The sequence below is a fragment of the Cupressus sempervirens genome, chromosome 11 (assembly GCF_028749045.1).
Source record: "Cupressus sempervirens isolate cs-2001-9-10 chromosome 11, ASM2874904v1, whole genome shotgun sequence".
Taxonomy (NCBI): domain Eukaryota; kingdom Viridiplantae; phylum Streptophyta; class Pinopsida; order Cupressales; family Cupressaceae; genus Cupressus; species Cupressus sempervirens.
Genome location: NC_143128.1, coordinates 631173131 through 631189101, shown reverse-complemented (window position 1 = coordinate 631189101; position 15971 = coordinate 631173131).

Sequence of the window (15971 nt, the reverse complement as noted above, 5' to 3'; positions counted from 1 at the left end):
TATTATCAATCATGACCTTTTGGATGTGGTTCAAGAGTTCTTTTCCAACAAAGAAATGCTTCGAGCCTTGAATGCTACTTTCTTAGTCCTTATTCCGAAGAAGGAAGAGGCTAATCAGCTGAACTTTTTTAGGCCCATTGCTCTTTGTAATGTGGTCTATAAAATCATCACTAAGCTCCTAGCAGAGGGGCTTAAAGTTTTTCTTCCTATGGTTATCTCTGAGGAACAAGGGGTTTTTGTGGTAGGAAAACAAATTTTGGATGGGGTGGTTATTGCTTCTGAAGCTATTCACTCTATGTGTACTTCCAGGGAATGTACTATGTTTATTAAGCTTGATATGGCTAAGGCTTATGACAGAGTCAATTGGGATTTCTTGCAAAAATTTCTTCTTGCTTTTGGCTTCAGTCAAGATTGGTTTAGATGGGTTCTTAGCTATGTTACTACTCCTTCCTTCTCGGTCCTTCTTAATGGTGAACCGACAGAGCTTTTTGGGGCTTCTAGAGGTCTTCGTCAAGGAGATCCCATCTCGCCTTATTTGTTTATCATTATGGCTAAGGGACTTGGTAGACTTATCAAGTTTCATGTTTCCCAAAATTTGATTCAAGGATGGCAATGGGGCAATGGTTTGCCTGCTCTTTCTCACCTTCAGTTTGTTGATGATACTGCCCTTGCTGGGAGAGCTCGGATTCGGGAAGCTAAAGCCTTTCGGCTCACCTTAGATACTTATTTGGCTGTCTCTGGGCAGAAAATTAATGACCACAAATCCTTTATTTTTTTCTTCAACACTCTTGAGCCGATCCAGTGGAGGATTGCTAATATCTTGAGATTTCAGATTGCGTCTCTCCCTCTGACTTACTTGGGGGTCCCTATTGTGGTGGGTAGACAGCCTAGGCTTTTTTGGCAAAGCTTGCTTGACAAACTTCGACAAAGGGTCAATAATTGGACTCACAGGTGGCTCTCTATTGCTGTTAGGGTGACACTCCTTCAATCTGTTATTCAAGCTCTTCCCATATACAGAAGCATGGTTCAGGCTGCCCTGGTGTATTTTCTTAAAGAATTTGATGCCCTCTCTCACCAATTTCTTTGGAGTGGCAATTTGCAACATACCAAATGGAACCTCATCAATTGGGATACTGTTTGTCGGCCAAAAAGGGAAGGAGGCCTTGGCCTTCGGTCTGTTATCTTGTGCAGTCAAGCTCTTGCTGCCAAGCTCTATTGGCGTTGGTGTACTAATCAGTCTCAGCTTTGGGCCCGTATCCTGTCACACAAGTATTTACCTTGTGTTGAACCTTCAAAATTTTCCTGGTTTTCTCTTGAGGGAAGAGGCTCTATGGTGTGGAATACCCTCAAGATTGGTGCTCACTTGGTGAAGAGAAGTTTATTTTGGATCTGCAACAGAGGCACTGAGGCTCTATTTTGGAGTGATTCTTGGAATGGGCATCCTCCTCTCCTTTCCTCTCATCCTCACTTTCAGGCTCTTTGTGATTCTTTCCTTTCTACCAGATGGAATAAGGTGGCTCACTATAAGGAGGCTTTTAACCTGGGCCTTGCTGTGGGTTATAGATGGAAGAATTCTTCTAATTGGCCTCTGGGTGGTTCACTCGAAGATCGGTTGGAACTATCTCAGATATTGGCTTCTAGGGAGTGCAGCTCATTGCAGGGACCTAATGTTTTGGCTTGGGGAGGTGCTTCTTCTAGTAAGTATTTTGTTTCTTCTGGGTACCTTGCGCTGACAAAGCAACTTTTTGGTGAGGTGGAGGTCTCTTGGTGGAAGAAAGTTTGGAATAGTTTTTCATGGCCTAAGTGTAACTTTTTCCTCTGGATTTTGGTTTACAATCGCTGTCTCACTTGGGATAATCTCTGCAAGCGAGGCTTCCAGGGGCCTTCCATCTATGTTCTCTGCCGCAATAGTGCAGAGACTATATCTCACCTTTTTTTCCAGTGCCCCTTTGCCAAATAGATTTGGCACCTCTGGTGGAGTGTGTGGGGATGCACGTGCTGGCATGTGTCCTCTTTGTCTAACTTCTGGGACCATTTGGGCCATTCCCCTTCCAAGAATTCTTTTCTTCAAGTTGCTTGGACTATCGACCCTTCCCTTATTTTATGGGATGTTTGGCTTGAGAGGAATAGAAGGATCTTTCATGAGTTGCAGTTTGAGATTAGGCACATGTGGGGAAAAAATGTTAATTCTCTTCAGGAAACACTCCTTGCTAAATGTGACATCGATGGGGGTTTGGATCCTATTGATGCTGGTATTTACTCTCGCCTCTCCTTTCCTCTTCAGGGTTGCTCTCCTTCGAACCCCCATAGTCGCTCTAGGAATAGAGATAAGCAACACCCTCAGCGGGTTAATCGTTAGGGACGTTGGTCTCCTCCTGTGGAAAGCACTCTTAAAATCAACACTGATGGTTCTTCTCAGGGAAATCCTGGTCCGACTGGTATTGGGGGAGTTGGTCGTGATAGTTCTGGTGATATCCAGTTTTTGTTTTCTATATACAAGGGTTACCATACTAATAACCTCATGGATGCCCTGGCTATCTTGGTTGCAATGGAACAGTGTTGTCTACGTGGCTGGAAAAGGATCATCTGTGAGAGTGACTCGCAGGTGGTTGTGAACTTATTGCATAATAGGAACCTTGTGCATGTGGATTGGCATTTGGCTCTGGTTATTCAGCAAATCCTTCAGTTATGCAATTCTCTGGATTCTGTGTCCTTTATGCATATCCCTCATGAGTGGAATGGTGTGGCTGATTGTCTGGCTAAATGGGCCTCTGAGCAGGGGTCGGCTTGGAACATTCTTGATCCTAGGATGCTTCCCCTTGATTTATCTCAGATGCTGGATCAACTTGTGGACCAGGATAAAGCTATGTAGTTCTCTTTGTTTCTTGTGTTGTTTAGCTCTCTTTGATATTCAATAAAACTTTTACCCTTCTTTTAGTTAAACATATATTCTTGTATTATTTCTTTGAAGAATTTTTCCTTCCAAATTTCTTGAAGAATGTAATAATATTTTCTTAAAAATAATAAGAAATTGTCAAAAATAAATTCTCAATAATAATATAAAATTTGTTAAGATTTTACAAAGTTAATTCCTAGAAAAATAGCTATCTAAGTTAAAATAATATGCAAGAAAGAAGCTTGTCATACATGTATTCATGCTCTATAAATGTACATTATACCAATACATCAATTAAAGTCAATAAAGTTAAATTTCATATCTATAATGATTAATATCAATCATTAACTGAGATGCAATCTAATGTGATTTTTACAAACATTTAAGATAAAAAAAGAACATTCATTCATCAAAATAATTATTTAACAATATCTAAATGATTGTGTGTACATTCCATAACAACTATTTAATATAACAATGCTAGGCTTCCTCTCTTCAACAATGATCTCGTTCTTAATAGTGTCAACATTTCATTTGCACTTTTAGGAAAGCAACACTAACAACTTAAGTCCAAATTAGTCTTTATAAAATCAATTAAAAAATTTAATACTCTAAGGCTCACTTACATCAAATACCTAAATGTTATACTCTTGAATTACAATGTTAAAAGTTGAAACAATTGTTGAATCTTTACTAAGTTCATTCCAATACATCAATCAAAGTTAACAAAATTAAATTTCATACCTACACTGATTAATATCTACTATTAACTAAGATGTGATCTAAGGTAATACTCTTTAAACATTTTTACTAGTCCATAATAAGATTCACTTAAATCAGATACCTAAATGTTCTACTCCCAACTTACAATGTTAAAAGTTGAAACAATTGTTGCAAGATTTCTGTAGAATCTTTATTGAGTTCATTCCAATACATCAATCAAATTTAATAAAGTAAGATTTCATACCTTTACTGATTAATATCTACCATCAATTAGGATGCAATCTAATATTTATTTTGACAAACATTTAAGAAAAAGAAAGCACACTCATTCATCAACATGATTATTTAGCAATATCTATATGATTGCAAATGCATTCCATCACAACCATTTAATTTAACAATGCTAGTCTTCCTCTCTTCAACAACAAAATTTTTCTTAATAGTATCAACATTTCATTTTCACTTTTAGGAAAGCAACATTACACCTTAAGTCCAATTAGTCCTTATAAAAAAATCCAAAATCTAATACTCTTTAAATACTTTTACTTGTCCATAATAAGATTCATTGAAATCAAATACCTAAATATTATACTTCCAACTTACAATGTTAAAATTTGAACTGATTAATGTAGGTTCCCATAAAATCTCCATCGAATGTCATAACTATTGCATGACTTCTTGATATAAACATATCTCCATTGAAACTCAAAAGGCAAAACTAGATGAAAATGTAGGAGTTCCTCTAAGTTAAAGCTTTGTAAGTGGTCTTGTCATTCCATGAAAGTGGTAGTTAAATGTGTACCAACAATACACAATGGTTAAAGAATGCCAAATATTAATAAAACTAAATTCAAGCTCGTGCACATGCATATTCTCAATAACTTTATGATTGGTTTATCTTATAGAAAATAAAGAAACAAAATTTTATTACAAATGAAAAATGATAGATATATGTATCAAGTTAAAATATTTTTAAAAAATATTTACATGTCAAATAAATATGTAATACTAGGCATTTTTATTATTTCATCTTAATAGAAATAAAGAAGCAAATTTTATTACAGAAAAAATGAAAGTTGTATGTATCAAATTCAAGTATTTTTTATAATTATTTATATGTCAAATAAATATATAATACTAAACTTTTATATAAATGAAAATTTAATCTTTAACATTTTATAAAACTAAATACAAATAATACTTTTTTATATAGGTAAATGCCCATAAGGCCCAAGATCTCAATTGGGTACCAATGATCAAAGATGGATAGATATCTTTGGTATAGCCCTTGCATAAATATCTTAGATAGATAAGATAAGATAAGATAAATTTATTAATGTCCAATAGGAGACCAACGAGGATCTAAGGGATTGGAAATATTACAAAGGACAAACACCAGCAGGAGGAGCACCAAACGATGTCCGCAGAAAGAATGTGAAAGCAAAACAACAAGAGAACCAAGAAAAGGAATAATAACAACTAAGAACTCCTCACAGGCATAATGGAAAGGTGGGTGTTAGAGAAATCAAGTACTCTGGAAGGTCTACTAGAGGGATGATGTCGAGAATGATCTTTGTGGGTTCTCACAGATCTGGTGTGAACCAAGAAAGTGCAGGGAGGTCGCTTCAATCCTTGGGCAGGGACTGTAGGACTGAAAAAAGAGGTGATGAGCTATGTAGGGGTCGATGTCGAGAAAAGTTGGAATTGTATAGTGTGCTCACGAAGCCACATGGTCTCCTAAAGGTAGAGTGCAAGATAACGTTGGTCAATATATCTAAAGAATGAGGGAAGAGACCGACACTTTTTGAACAAATAGTAGAATCTCCCTCGAATCTCACAGTAAATGGGACAACAAAAAATAAAGTGAGACTCAGTCTCAGCCTGCCTGAGGTGACAAAGTTGACAAATCTTGTCCTCCCTATCGATCTGGTGATCAGTCTAAATGCGTAGCTAATGAGATCCCACTCTAAAAGATCCCAAGGAGATGCAAAGTGAGGTACCAGGGGCATAAGATGATCCTGAATAGTAGAATCTCCCTCGGATCTCATAGTAAATGGGACAATGAAAAATAAAGTGAGACTCAGTCTCAACCTCCCCAAGGTGACAAAGCCGATAGATCTTGTCCTCCCTAGCAATCTGGTGATTAGTCTAAATACGTAGCTGGTGAGATCCCACTCTAAAATATCCCAAGGAGATGCGAAGAGTGTGAGTCCAACAACGAGTAAGGTACTAGGGGGGTAAGATGATCCCGTCGTGGATATCAAGGAAGTGCTCAAGATAGAAAGCCATATGCGAATGGATCCCACCTGGGGGATTCCTCTAAGTCGTAATAACATATTGTTTATAGATGTCAAGTCTAACATGCTCATTCAACTCCCACTAGGATGGAAGAAGATGGGTTGGAGTATCTAGAGAAAATTGAAAGGGGGTAAGATGATCCAAACTAATACCAATCAAGCCCAAGAGGGCAAAGACCTAGGTGTATCAACAATGAGAGCTATGGCCAAAGTCTAAACGCAAAACCTCCATAGAGGAACAATAAGCCAAGTAGGAATATATGTGATGATCATCGAAGGAATTGACAAAGCTCTGGAGTCAGTGAACAAGCCAATCTAAATCAAAGATGGTCCCCAATCTAAAAGGGTGAGCACTAAACTCTGCCAGAATGATGTTGTGTGGTGTGGACCATTGACATTTGATAATGTACCAAAGAAAAAGAGTTTGGACTCTCTTAATAGAGGCCCAATTAGACTCCAAGAGGGAGGGGCCCCAAATAGTAGAGCCATAAAGGATAGTTGACTTGACCAGGGAGTCAAGAAGGGACATCTTAGTCATGGTGTCATGGAAGTGGGGTTGAAAGCACCGTTGCTTAAGAATAGCGAGGGAGTTGAGCCCCTTGTTGACTTTGGGCTGCATGCTAGTCTTAGGCTAAACCGAGCTCCAGAAAACTTAACCCCCAAATAAGTATACAAAGATGCACTCTCAATCTCTATACCTTGGAAGTAAAAATGGAGGTGTGATGTCCTCAAATAATTGAAGACCATAACTCGAGTCTTGCCCAGATTTACAACTAGCTCAAGTGAGTCACAGAAAGAGGCCAAACCATTAGGGAGTCATTGAAGACCATCAAGGGAAGATGCTAAGAGAATCACATCGTCAACAAATACGAGAATAAAGATCAACACCTGATGTAAGTAACAACCATTGCTAGGGAGCGAGCAATCACGAAGAAATGCCTCAAGCTCATCGATGTAGATGATAAAGAGAGTGGGGGAGAGAGGGCAGCCCTATTTTACCTCGATAGTCCTCTAGATAGGGTCAGAGAAGCCCTGTGGAGTCCTAAATCTGCCCACAACACATTCATATAACCTCATAAAAGTTGTAAGGAGAATCTTTGGGATCCCGATGTCCCTAAGATGCTAAAAGAGAGTTGCCTAAGGAACAGAGTCGAAGGCTTTGTGAAAGTCAACAAAATAGCAGTAAACTTTTGTCGAGCAATGGCGAGCCTCCTCAATGATGGCCCATAAGGTCAAAATGTGATCAATGGTATGAAAATTTCTATGAAACCCAACCCGACCTCTAGCTCGGCAATATCATTGATCGAGCTCTTTGGATAGGATACCGTTCAACATAGTCACATAGAATTTGGCAAAGGTATGCCCAACCATGATGGTCATGTAGTTCTCGAGGTCCGAAGCTGGTCAATATTTATGGATCAGATAGATAATATGTCGTGACCTATAGTCGAAAAAGCTGACACAAACCACCCGATTAAAGAGCACTATAAGAAAGGGACCTAGGATAGAGATACCTAACTTGAAGAATTTAGCTTGGAATCCTTCCTCATTTGGAGTTCTACTACTATTCATAACTCTATCTATCTCACAAATGTGGGAAAAGGAGAAGAGGTGACAATGGGTGGGAGAGAGGATGAGATGGAGATGGGGCTAGCTAAGAATACCATAGAGGGTGGAGGTGTAGGAGGCAAGGGAGTGAAGGTCCAGAGTGGAGGGAGGGGGGGGTGGCGAGGAAACATGGTGTGCCAAAAGAGCTTTGGAGACTAGAAGAACATAGCAAAAAGAGATCTACACTATAGCAAACTAAAATTTCATTTTTTATAGCAAAGAAAGTGGCGATAGTCGAGCCTCAACTGAGAGGAAAAGGAGGAAGAAGTGGGTGGAGCAGAGTGAAGCATGCGGTGAAAGGATGTGTAGTCCTCATCGAACCACTAGTTCATGGGGAAAGACCTACAAGTAGGGCGAGGGGTGAGCATGGAGGTGTAGTGGGGAATGGAGAGAAGGAAAGACTCCCACAAGGCAGACGCAAGTGAGTGGAACATGGAGTTGACATCCTCGGAGTCAAAGAAGGGGTCCTGAGAGAGAAGTCATCTGAGGTGATGGATGAAGAGCTTCATGTCATCATCGGTGAAGTGAAAAGAAGTGCGAGCATGGAGGGAGAGGGGGGAGGCCACTAAAAGATGAGGGGCAAGAAGAAGCAGATAAGCAAGGGGGAGGAGGTGTCAGGGGTCCTTGAAGGGTGATGCTAAAGAGGGCATGGTTAACCAGAGGAAGGAGAGAGATGGTAAAGTGACAAATGAGAGGGATGAAGGAGGTAGTAGAGAGAACATAATCCACAATGCTAACACCACCACCATGTGGCCAACAAGTGAATAGTTTGGAGCTAGGAAAGCAAGAAATCCCATTCAAAATCACTAAGTCAAATGATTCACAAAGCTGTAGTAAATTTTGACCATACTTAGTGAAGGGCCCCTAACAATCCTTAGAGAGCCGATGCAGACCCACAGAACCAGGATCAGAAGCAGTCATACACATAGGATCATCCCTATGATCATGGAGGGGAGATTTTAGATCTCTGGTCTACGCATTAAAGTCTCCCAAAATAATGATGTCCCCCATGGCAGAGAATCTGGTAATGTGCTCAAGAAGGTCCTTGTAGGGGTTCCCACCCTTAGTTCTATGAACTGCATAGTACAAAGATGCTAGTGGGAAGTAGTAGACAATGACATAGGTATCTCTATAGAGCAAGGTCCCTCAATCAATAAAAATCCACATGAACTTAGCATAGTTGTCGAAGTGAACCAAGGAAATAGTACTGAAAAGGTGGTCCCAAATAAGAAAGGCAACCCCACTAGAACATTGGACCTTGTCTCTAAAAGAGGAGAGCCACTGATAGCCAGAAATACTGGGAAGAGGATGCATGGGGCTCTCATGTGTCTCTATAATAAAATGATGGTTGGTAGAACCAATAGTGTCATTAAGTAAGCCAGGCATAGACCAAAGAATACCATTTTTGTTCCAACAGTTGAGGCACAAAGAGCCTATGCTCAACTACCACTGAGCCCATCATTTGGCCTTAGAGGCTGCCCTCGAAACCTAGCCTGTAGGAAAGGTGTCACAAATTACTACTTTAAGATTTCTGATGACTACATATTTACCCACTTGTATGACTGCCACAGCTTGGGTACGAGCTTGATTGAGTTCTACTACCTGTGATCGGGTGAGGTCCTCATCTAGGTAGATCTTAGGGGAAAGAGAGAATAACTTTCTCTTTGCCCTAAGAGCCTACAATCTATCAGAAAGGGAGAGGAACCAGATAAAGAGAGTGTCATCTGGGCCTAACCAACACCTATCAAGAGTGACGTCTGAAATGTCATGTTGATCCTTGAGGAAAGAGTATCCAGTAGTCGAGGGATCATCAATGGAGGAGAGACCACAGTCTCATAGGTTTAGTTCACGGGTCCACCTAACTCGCTCCTCGTCCATCTTCCCTTGTACTAAGGGAAGCCTTACCCATAGAGCTACATAAAGAAGCCAAAGACTTCACCTTCAATTCAGTCTCTGTTAATAGTGAAGAATGTCTATCCACGATCTCCAATTATTTCTCTTTGATAGTGTCTAATGCTCTGAGTTGCATGGTAGCAAAGTCTAAATTAGCCTTGAGGCTTGTATTTCTAGTGACTAGAGATTGTATAGTATCTTGTAGAGTGTGGTTCTCGGATTCCAACAAAGCCAATCATTCTGCAAGTTTAATATAGAGTGAAGTTGATTGAGCAAAAGCATTTTGCAGGACAACATTAGTGGACTCCATTGTGGTCAAGCAATCAGCAAGCTATTGGAGTGTAATTGGATCAGATAAGGGTGCCATAGCTCATAAGGAAGGTACGCCCACAAATAGAAAGTGCCCCTAGAAAATCATAGCTTTACCATGGACCAGGCATTCTATCAAATAGTTTATAGAAAACAAGCAAGGAATCTGGAACCAAATGTGATGCACAATCCGTTGAATAGTTGTCAAGAATCATATTAGAGTAGATGGAAACAACAAATTAGAGTAGATAGAGACAACACCCAATTAACCGGTCAGCAGAAGAATGTGAATAGTTTCAAAAACAGAATAGCATTTGACATCTCAAGAAACCTAATAGAATTATAGATGCCACCATCAACTAGTTTTGAGCAAACATACTACCGCCCACGTGTTGTAAGGAAAGCACACACAAGTTCAACGTCTTTGCCTCCAAGAATGTTGACCAAAAGAATGAGTCTCTTAGTCGCAAGCAAATCATAAAACATTCGTAGGAGAAGTGACCACCAAAGGTGTGAATGCAAGCGCAAGGGTAGTGGAAACTAGGGCAATGTAACTCAACAACAATTTGCTGCCAATTTTACTACCTTTTTTATTTCTAAATTTTTCTCTTGATACTCCTTGTGAATATGACCTGAAAAAATTAACTTGGCTACTATCAAGTTGTTAGAAGGAAAAGAAGTATGCTTCATAACCAAAATGTAACTTATCTCCTATTAATTTAAAATTTAAAATCAAATAGTATATAATGAAAAGTTTTGAATAACCAAAAATATGTCATGTATTAAAATTAAAATTCCATGATATCAACTGAATCTAACATGTTTATTTTGATAGTAAATGTTTTAAACCAATTTCACTTCAAGAATGAGTGTCTAACTTATACTTATCATATTAGTTTGTCTTAAATTAGAATCTCTTCTCCATCTACTCCTTTGTTAGCGAGATTATATGCTTCTCTATTGCCTTCCCTATAAATATGTTTTATGATTGCTTAATTGATCAATGATGACTAGGGTATGATCAAGTTTAGAATTAAGGGTCCAATTTTGGGTCTCTCTTTTTCTTAACACGGTTAGGATAATTTGTGAGTCTCCTTTGATAGCTAATGTTTTAATACTTATCTCTCTACTTAGATTTGAGCCTTCTACTAGAGCCTCTAATTCGGCTAAGTCATTAGACATTACTCCTAAAGTTTGGCGTGTTTAGCTAGGCATGAACTGTTATATGAACAAATAATACATCCTAAGCCTGTTGGTCCAGGATTACCTCTAGAGGCCCTATCAAAATTTAACTTTGACCATCCAGTAGGAGGAGGTTCCCATTGACATTCTTTCCTAGCGATCTTGTTGGATTCTATGTATATCATTTGTGGATTAATTAGTTTAAACCATTTTTTTCACATATCTGCATCCCAAACTAAAAAGGAACCTTCCTTCATATATGAGTTTTTGAGATTATTGTTAGTTGCCTCAATAATACAAGCCTCCAATTTATTTATTTTTTAAAGATGGTAGATCTATCTTTTCATTACATAAAATTCTTTTATTCCTTTGTTTCCATAATTTCCATAGGGGTATGGAAGGGGATATTTTTCATAAATTACTATAAACCTTAGAACAACCATGTTTCGGCCAACTTTTTTTTAAAAATTAATAGGTTATTAAGGAATGTAGTTTGCTAATTTAATTTTTTTACATAACCAATACCACCATTTCTTAGCAAAGGAACAATCATAAAGTAAGTGTTTAGATGTGTTGGATTTTTTTCGCAAAGTGGGCATCTAGATGGTCCTTGAAAATCCATCTTGGTAAACTTATCTGTTGTTAGAATTATCTTTTGAAGAGTAGCCCAAAGGAAGATACTTGCTCTTGGAAAACATGCCGGATCCTAGCATAGATTTAGAGAGATGTCAATCTTATTCTATTGTTGAGATTTTATTATCTTTTCATTCCCTAGTTTGACTTTATAATTTTTGTCTCTTAAGGCTCCCCAAATTAATTTATCTTTCTTATCTTTATGATTTGTCTGTCTACTTTTTAAACATTGATTAAAAATGTTTGTTTCCTATGATGAAAGTGAAGTCCAATCTAAGGTTTTCCATTTCCATCCTCCATATTGATTATTGTTAATTTTAATTTTATAATCACTCACATTCTTACCCCTACAGCTCTGAAAGAGTTTTTTATGTTTATCGGTAGATTTACACTATCTAGAGCAGGGAACCCATCCCATGAATCTTCCCAAAATAAAGTGTATTTTCCTAAATCTATGTCCCAAGTTAAGCTATTAGCTATTAATGGATGACAATTCAACATAAAGTTATAAATTCTTGAACCTTTTGGAGGATTTTTAGTTCTGAATAAAGACAACAGATTATTATTGTTTAAATATTTATGATATAAAATTTTGGCCCATTTACTATTATGTCCTTTAAACATTCTTCAAATAAGCTTTTCCCTTAGCGCCTCATTTTGCCAACTCTAATTTTTTATGCTAGGGCCTCCAAATTCTTTAGGTTTACATATTTGTTTCCATTTTATTAAAGCTTATTTTTTCTTATCTTTGATTTCTTGTCAGAAGAAATTTTTAAGTTTAGAGTCTAATTTTCTTTTTACACCTTTCAGTAAAGGAAGACATGACATATGATATGTGAGGATGGCCAGAAGTACTATTTTGACCATAGTCATTCTACCTGCTTTAGTTAATCATTTCCCTTTCCAACTTCCCAACTTTTTATTTATTTTTTCTAAAATCATAACTAAAGCTTTACTTCTATAATGCATTTTTCAAGTTGAATACCAAGGTATTTACAAAGAAAGGTTCATTTTCTCAATTATGTTATTCTTCAAATTTCTTTCTCCGTTTCCTCTTTGGTAAATTAATAAAGAAAATTTCTGATTTGTTAGTGTTTACTTTTTGGCATGATGCTTCCATATAATTATTTATTACTTGCTTGACATTTTGAGCTTCTTCCAAAGTGGTTTCTCCTGGTAAAATTGTATCATCTGCAAATTGTTGATGTGTTATTTTAGAAGCCTCAATTACTGTGATTCCTCTAATTTTCCTTTTAGTTTGAGCCTTTATTATTATGCCTTGATAATGAAAAGAAAAGATGATATAGGATCGCCTTGTCTTATTCCTCTAGATATACTTAAAAAACCTTCAAGAGTACCATTTATGAGAAGGGAGATTTTTGGTGTTGAAATGCAATTATGTATTAAGTTAATCCATTGACGAGAGAATCCAAAAGTTTTGAGTGTTTTACATAAGAATTTTCAATCCACTTTATCGTAGGTTTTTTGGATATCTAACATCATTAGCATACAAGATTCCTTATTAAATTGTAATAGTGAACTAATTCTTGGATAATGATAGTAACATCAAGAATTGACCTATTAGGAACAAAAAATGTTTGTTCATATGAAATGATCTTTGGTAGTGCTCTTTTAAGTATGTTGGTTAGTGCTTTTGAGAGTATTTTGTAGATTGTATTACATAAGGTTATGGGCCTAAAATCTCCTCAATCCATATGTTCAGTTTCTTTGGAATTAAAGTTAGGAATGTATTGTTAATTTCAAATAGAAGTGCTCCAAAATTTCTAGTTGCCTCAATAGCCTCCCAAAGGTCGGCTCTTAGAATATTCAAACATTTTTTAGAGAAGAAGTTTGAAAGCTATCAGGGCTTAGAAATTTATCAGGGTTAAGTTGAAAGAGCCCACATCTTTAATTTCTTATTTGGTAAATTTCTTATTTAAGTTTTTATTATCTTATGCAGTTATTATTTTAGGAATAGAACCTAACATCTTATTCTAGGCTATTAAATTTGAGAATTCAAAATTATTTAAGATATCTATATAGTATTTAACAAATGTTTCCACTACCTCATTTGGATTTTCAATTACCCTTCCTATATAACCCTTGATTTTTACTATTCTATTTTTATTTCTTCTGTTGATAATACTGCTCTTTATTTTTTTTGTATTTCTATCACCTTCTAACAACCATGTTTCTCTTGATTTTTTGTTTCCAAAATATTTCTTCTTTTATGGGATATTTTCCTATTTGGTCAAAAGTTCTTTTTCTTTGATATATTTATTTTTATCCATTCCTACCTTGATAATTTCTTCGTTTAGGTTTTCAATTCTTTAACATTTCTTTAAATATGTTGTTAAAATGGTCTTTATTTTATTTGTTAATTTATTATTTTAATGATTTCAATTTTGTTGTAAAACAAAACATCATTGATCTTTCAAATTTCTCTTGATGTCACCATTGTTTAATATTATTAAGAAAATCTTTATCTAGAGCCCACACTTTTTCACACTCAAATGGATTTCTTGATGGTTTTTGTGGTTCACTTATTTCTAGCCTGACTGAATAGTGATCAGATCCTACATTAGGGAGGATGGTTGTACTAAAATGATGATAAAAATGTTATTAAAATTTCTTTAAATATAAATCTATCCAATCTTTCTGCTTTATTACAAAAATCAGCTCGTCTATTTTTCCATGTGAAGACCCCATTAGAAGATGGAATATCAATAAGGCCATCTTTTGCAAACCATGCTTTGAAATCTAACATAACTTGGGTGATGGTCGTAGATCCACCTATTTTTTCTCCTAGATCTAGGATTGCATTAAAATCTCCCCTAATGAAAATATTTTCTAGTGAATTTAACTTTAGATAATTACTAATCTCATTCCATATTTCTCTCTTATTTATTGTTTGTGTTGGCCTGTACACATTAACAAGTAGGAAATGAGTTTCACTTCTGTAACTTTTAATTATCCCATCCCACCCCCACCCCCCGCTCCCATCCAATTGCTTTAGATACCAGTGGTGTGAAATCTACCCCTCTTGGGTCTCATATAATATCAATCCCACTAGAAGCCCCAGCTAAATCAACTAGTTCTGTTATCCAATATCCCAATTTTCTTCTAAGCTTTTCTCCTTCTTTACTAAGTTTTGTTTCTTCTATTAATACTATATCTTATTCAAATAATATTTAATTGCACTTGAGTTAGCACTTTTTGTTTAGGGCATTTAGGCACCTAATATTCCATGTTGGTAGCTTCATGGCTCCATGAGAAGGAACTTCCCCTTCCCTATATTCAAAAGATCATAAAATCTTTTTCTAGTTACTAGCTAGACATGTAGTTGCTCTTAAGTTTAGCTAAGGATTTTCTTCCACTTTTTATGCTTTGTTTTCCACATATTGGATTATTTGAACCTTATACATGCGCCACAATACCAAGGTTATCTAGATTTTTATTGGCATTATGCACACTTGCAACAATAGATTCAAATTCTATTTTATCTTAATATTCTTTTTCTAATTCTTTCATAATTTGGTTACTAAATCCTCCATCATCCTCATCCATTTCTCTGCCTCTTATTTTCTTAATTTGAATATTTTCACCATTTATTTTATGTATATCTCGCTTAAATTCTTCGAATTCCTGGATCTCAAACTCCTCTTAATTTAAGAATTTTCCTGCTTTGTTCCTATCTAGATTATCCAAGACACATTTATCTAGTATTTCTTCTTGATTTATCGATTCAAATTCACTTAAATTGTCTCCACCTCAATAGGAATATATCTACAATCACCTTCTCTTTTGTCTACTTTTTGTCGAGAAGGTGAATTAGATTTAATTTCCTTTTATTTTACATTATGATACTCTTTTATTGTTATTATATCCAATTGTTTATCTTCCCCTATTCCTACTAAGTGCCTAAGACTGTGTTTTTATCTAATATTGATTTGCTATTTCCCTTGGTATTTGTTAAATTGTGTTTTGCTATGTTATCCTCTTAAGTCCTCATCTTCAAATTCTTCCTTATCAATTTCCATAATTCTCTCAATTAACCATCTTGTTTCCTTCATCGCTTCTTCACTTTCTTCTTCAACATTGAAATCCTTAGGGAAGTCTTCTTCATCTAAGTCAACTTTATCCAAAGGAATGGGAGAATCAAGTCGATCCATCATGCTACCTATGTTCAATGTTGTTTCCCTAGCTTCTACCACTAAATTCTAAACATTTTATTTTTCTAATTTCATTCTATTTCCATATTAGAAGTAAATTTATGCTCCTTTTTCCCTTCTATATCTAGCTAGTTGTCAAGCATATTTTCTTCTTCGAAAGAATGTCTACATCCTATTGGTGTTTGTTAGAACTTATATAGCTTATGATTGCTTTTTAATTTTTCCTTCATCAAATTAGTATCCTTATTACCTGGTAGT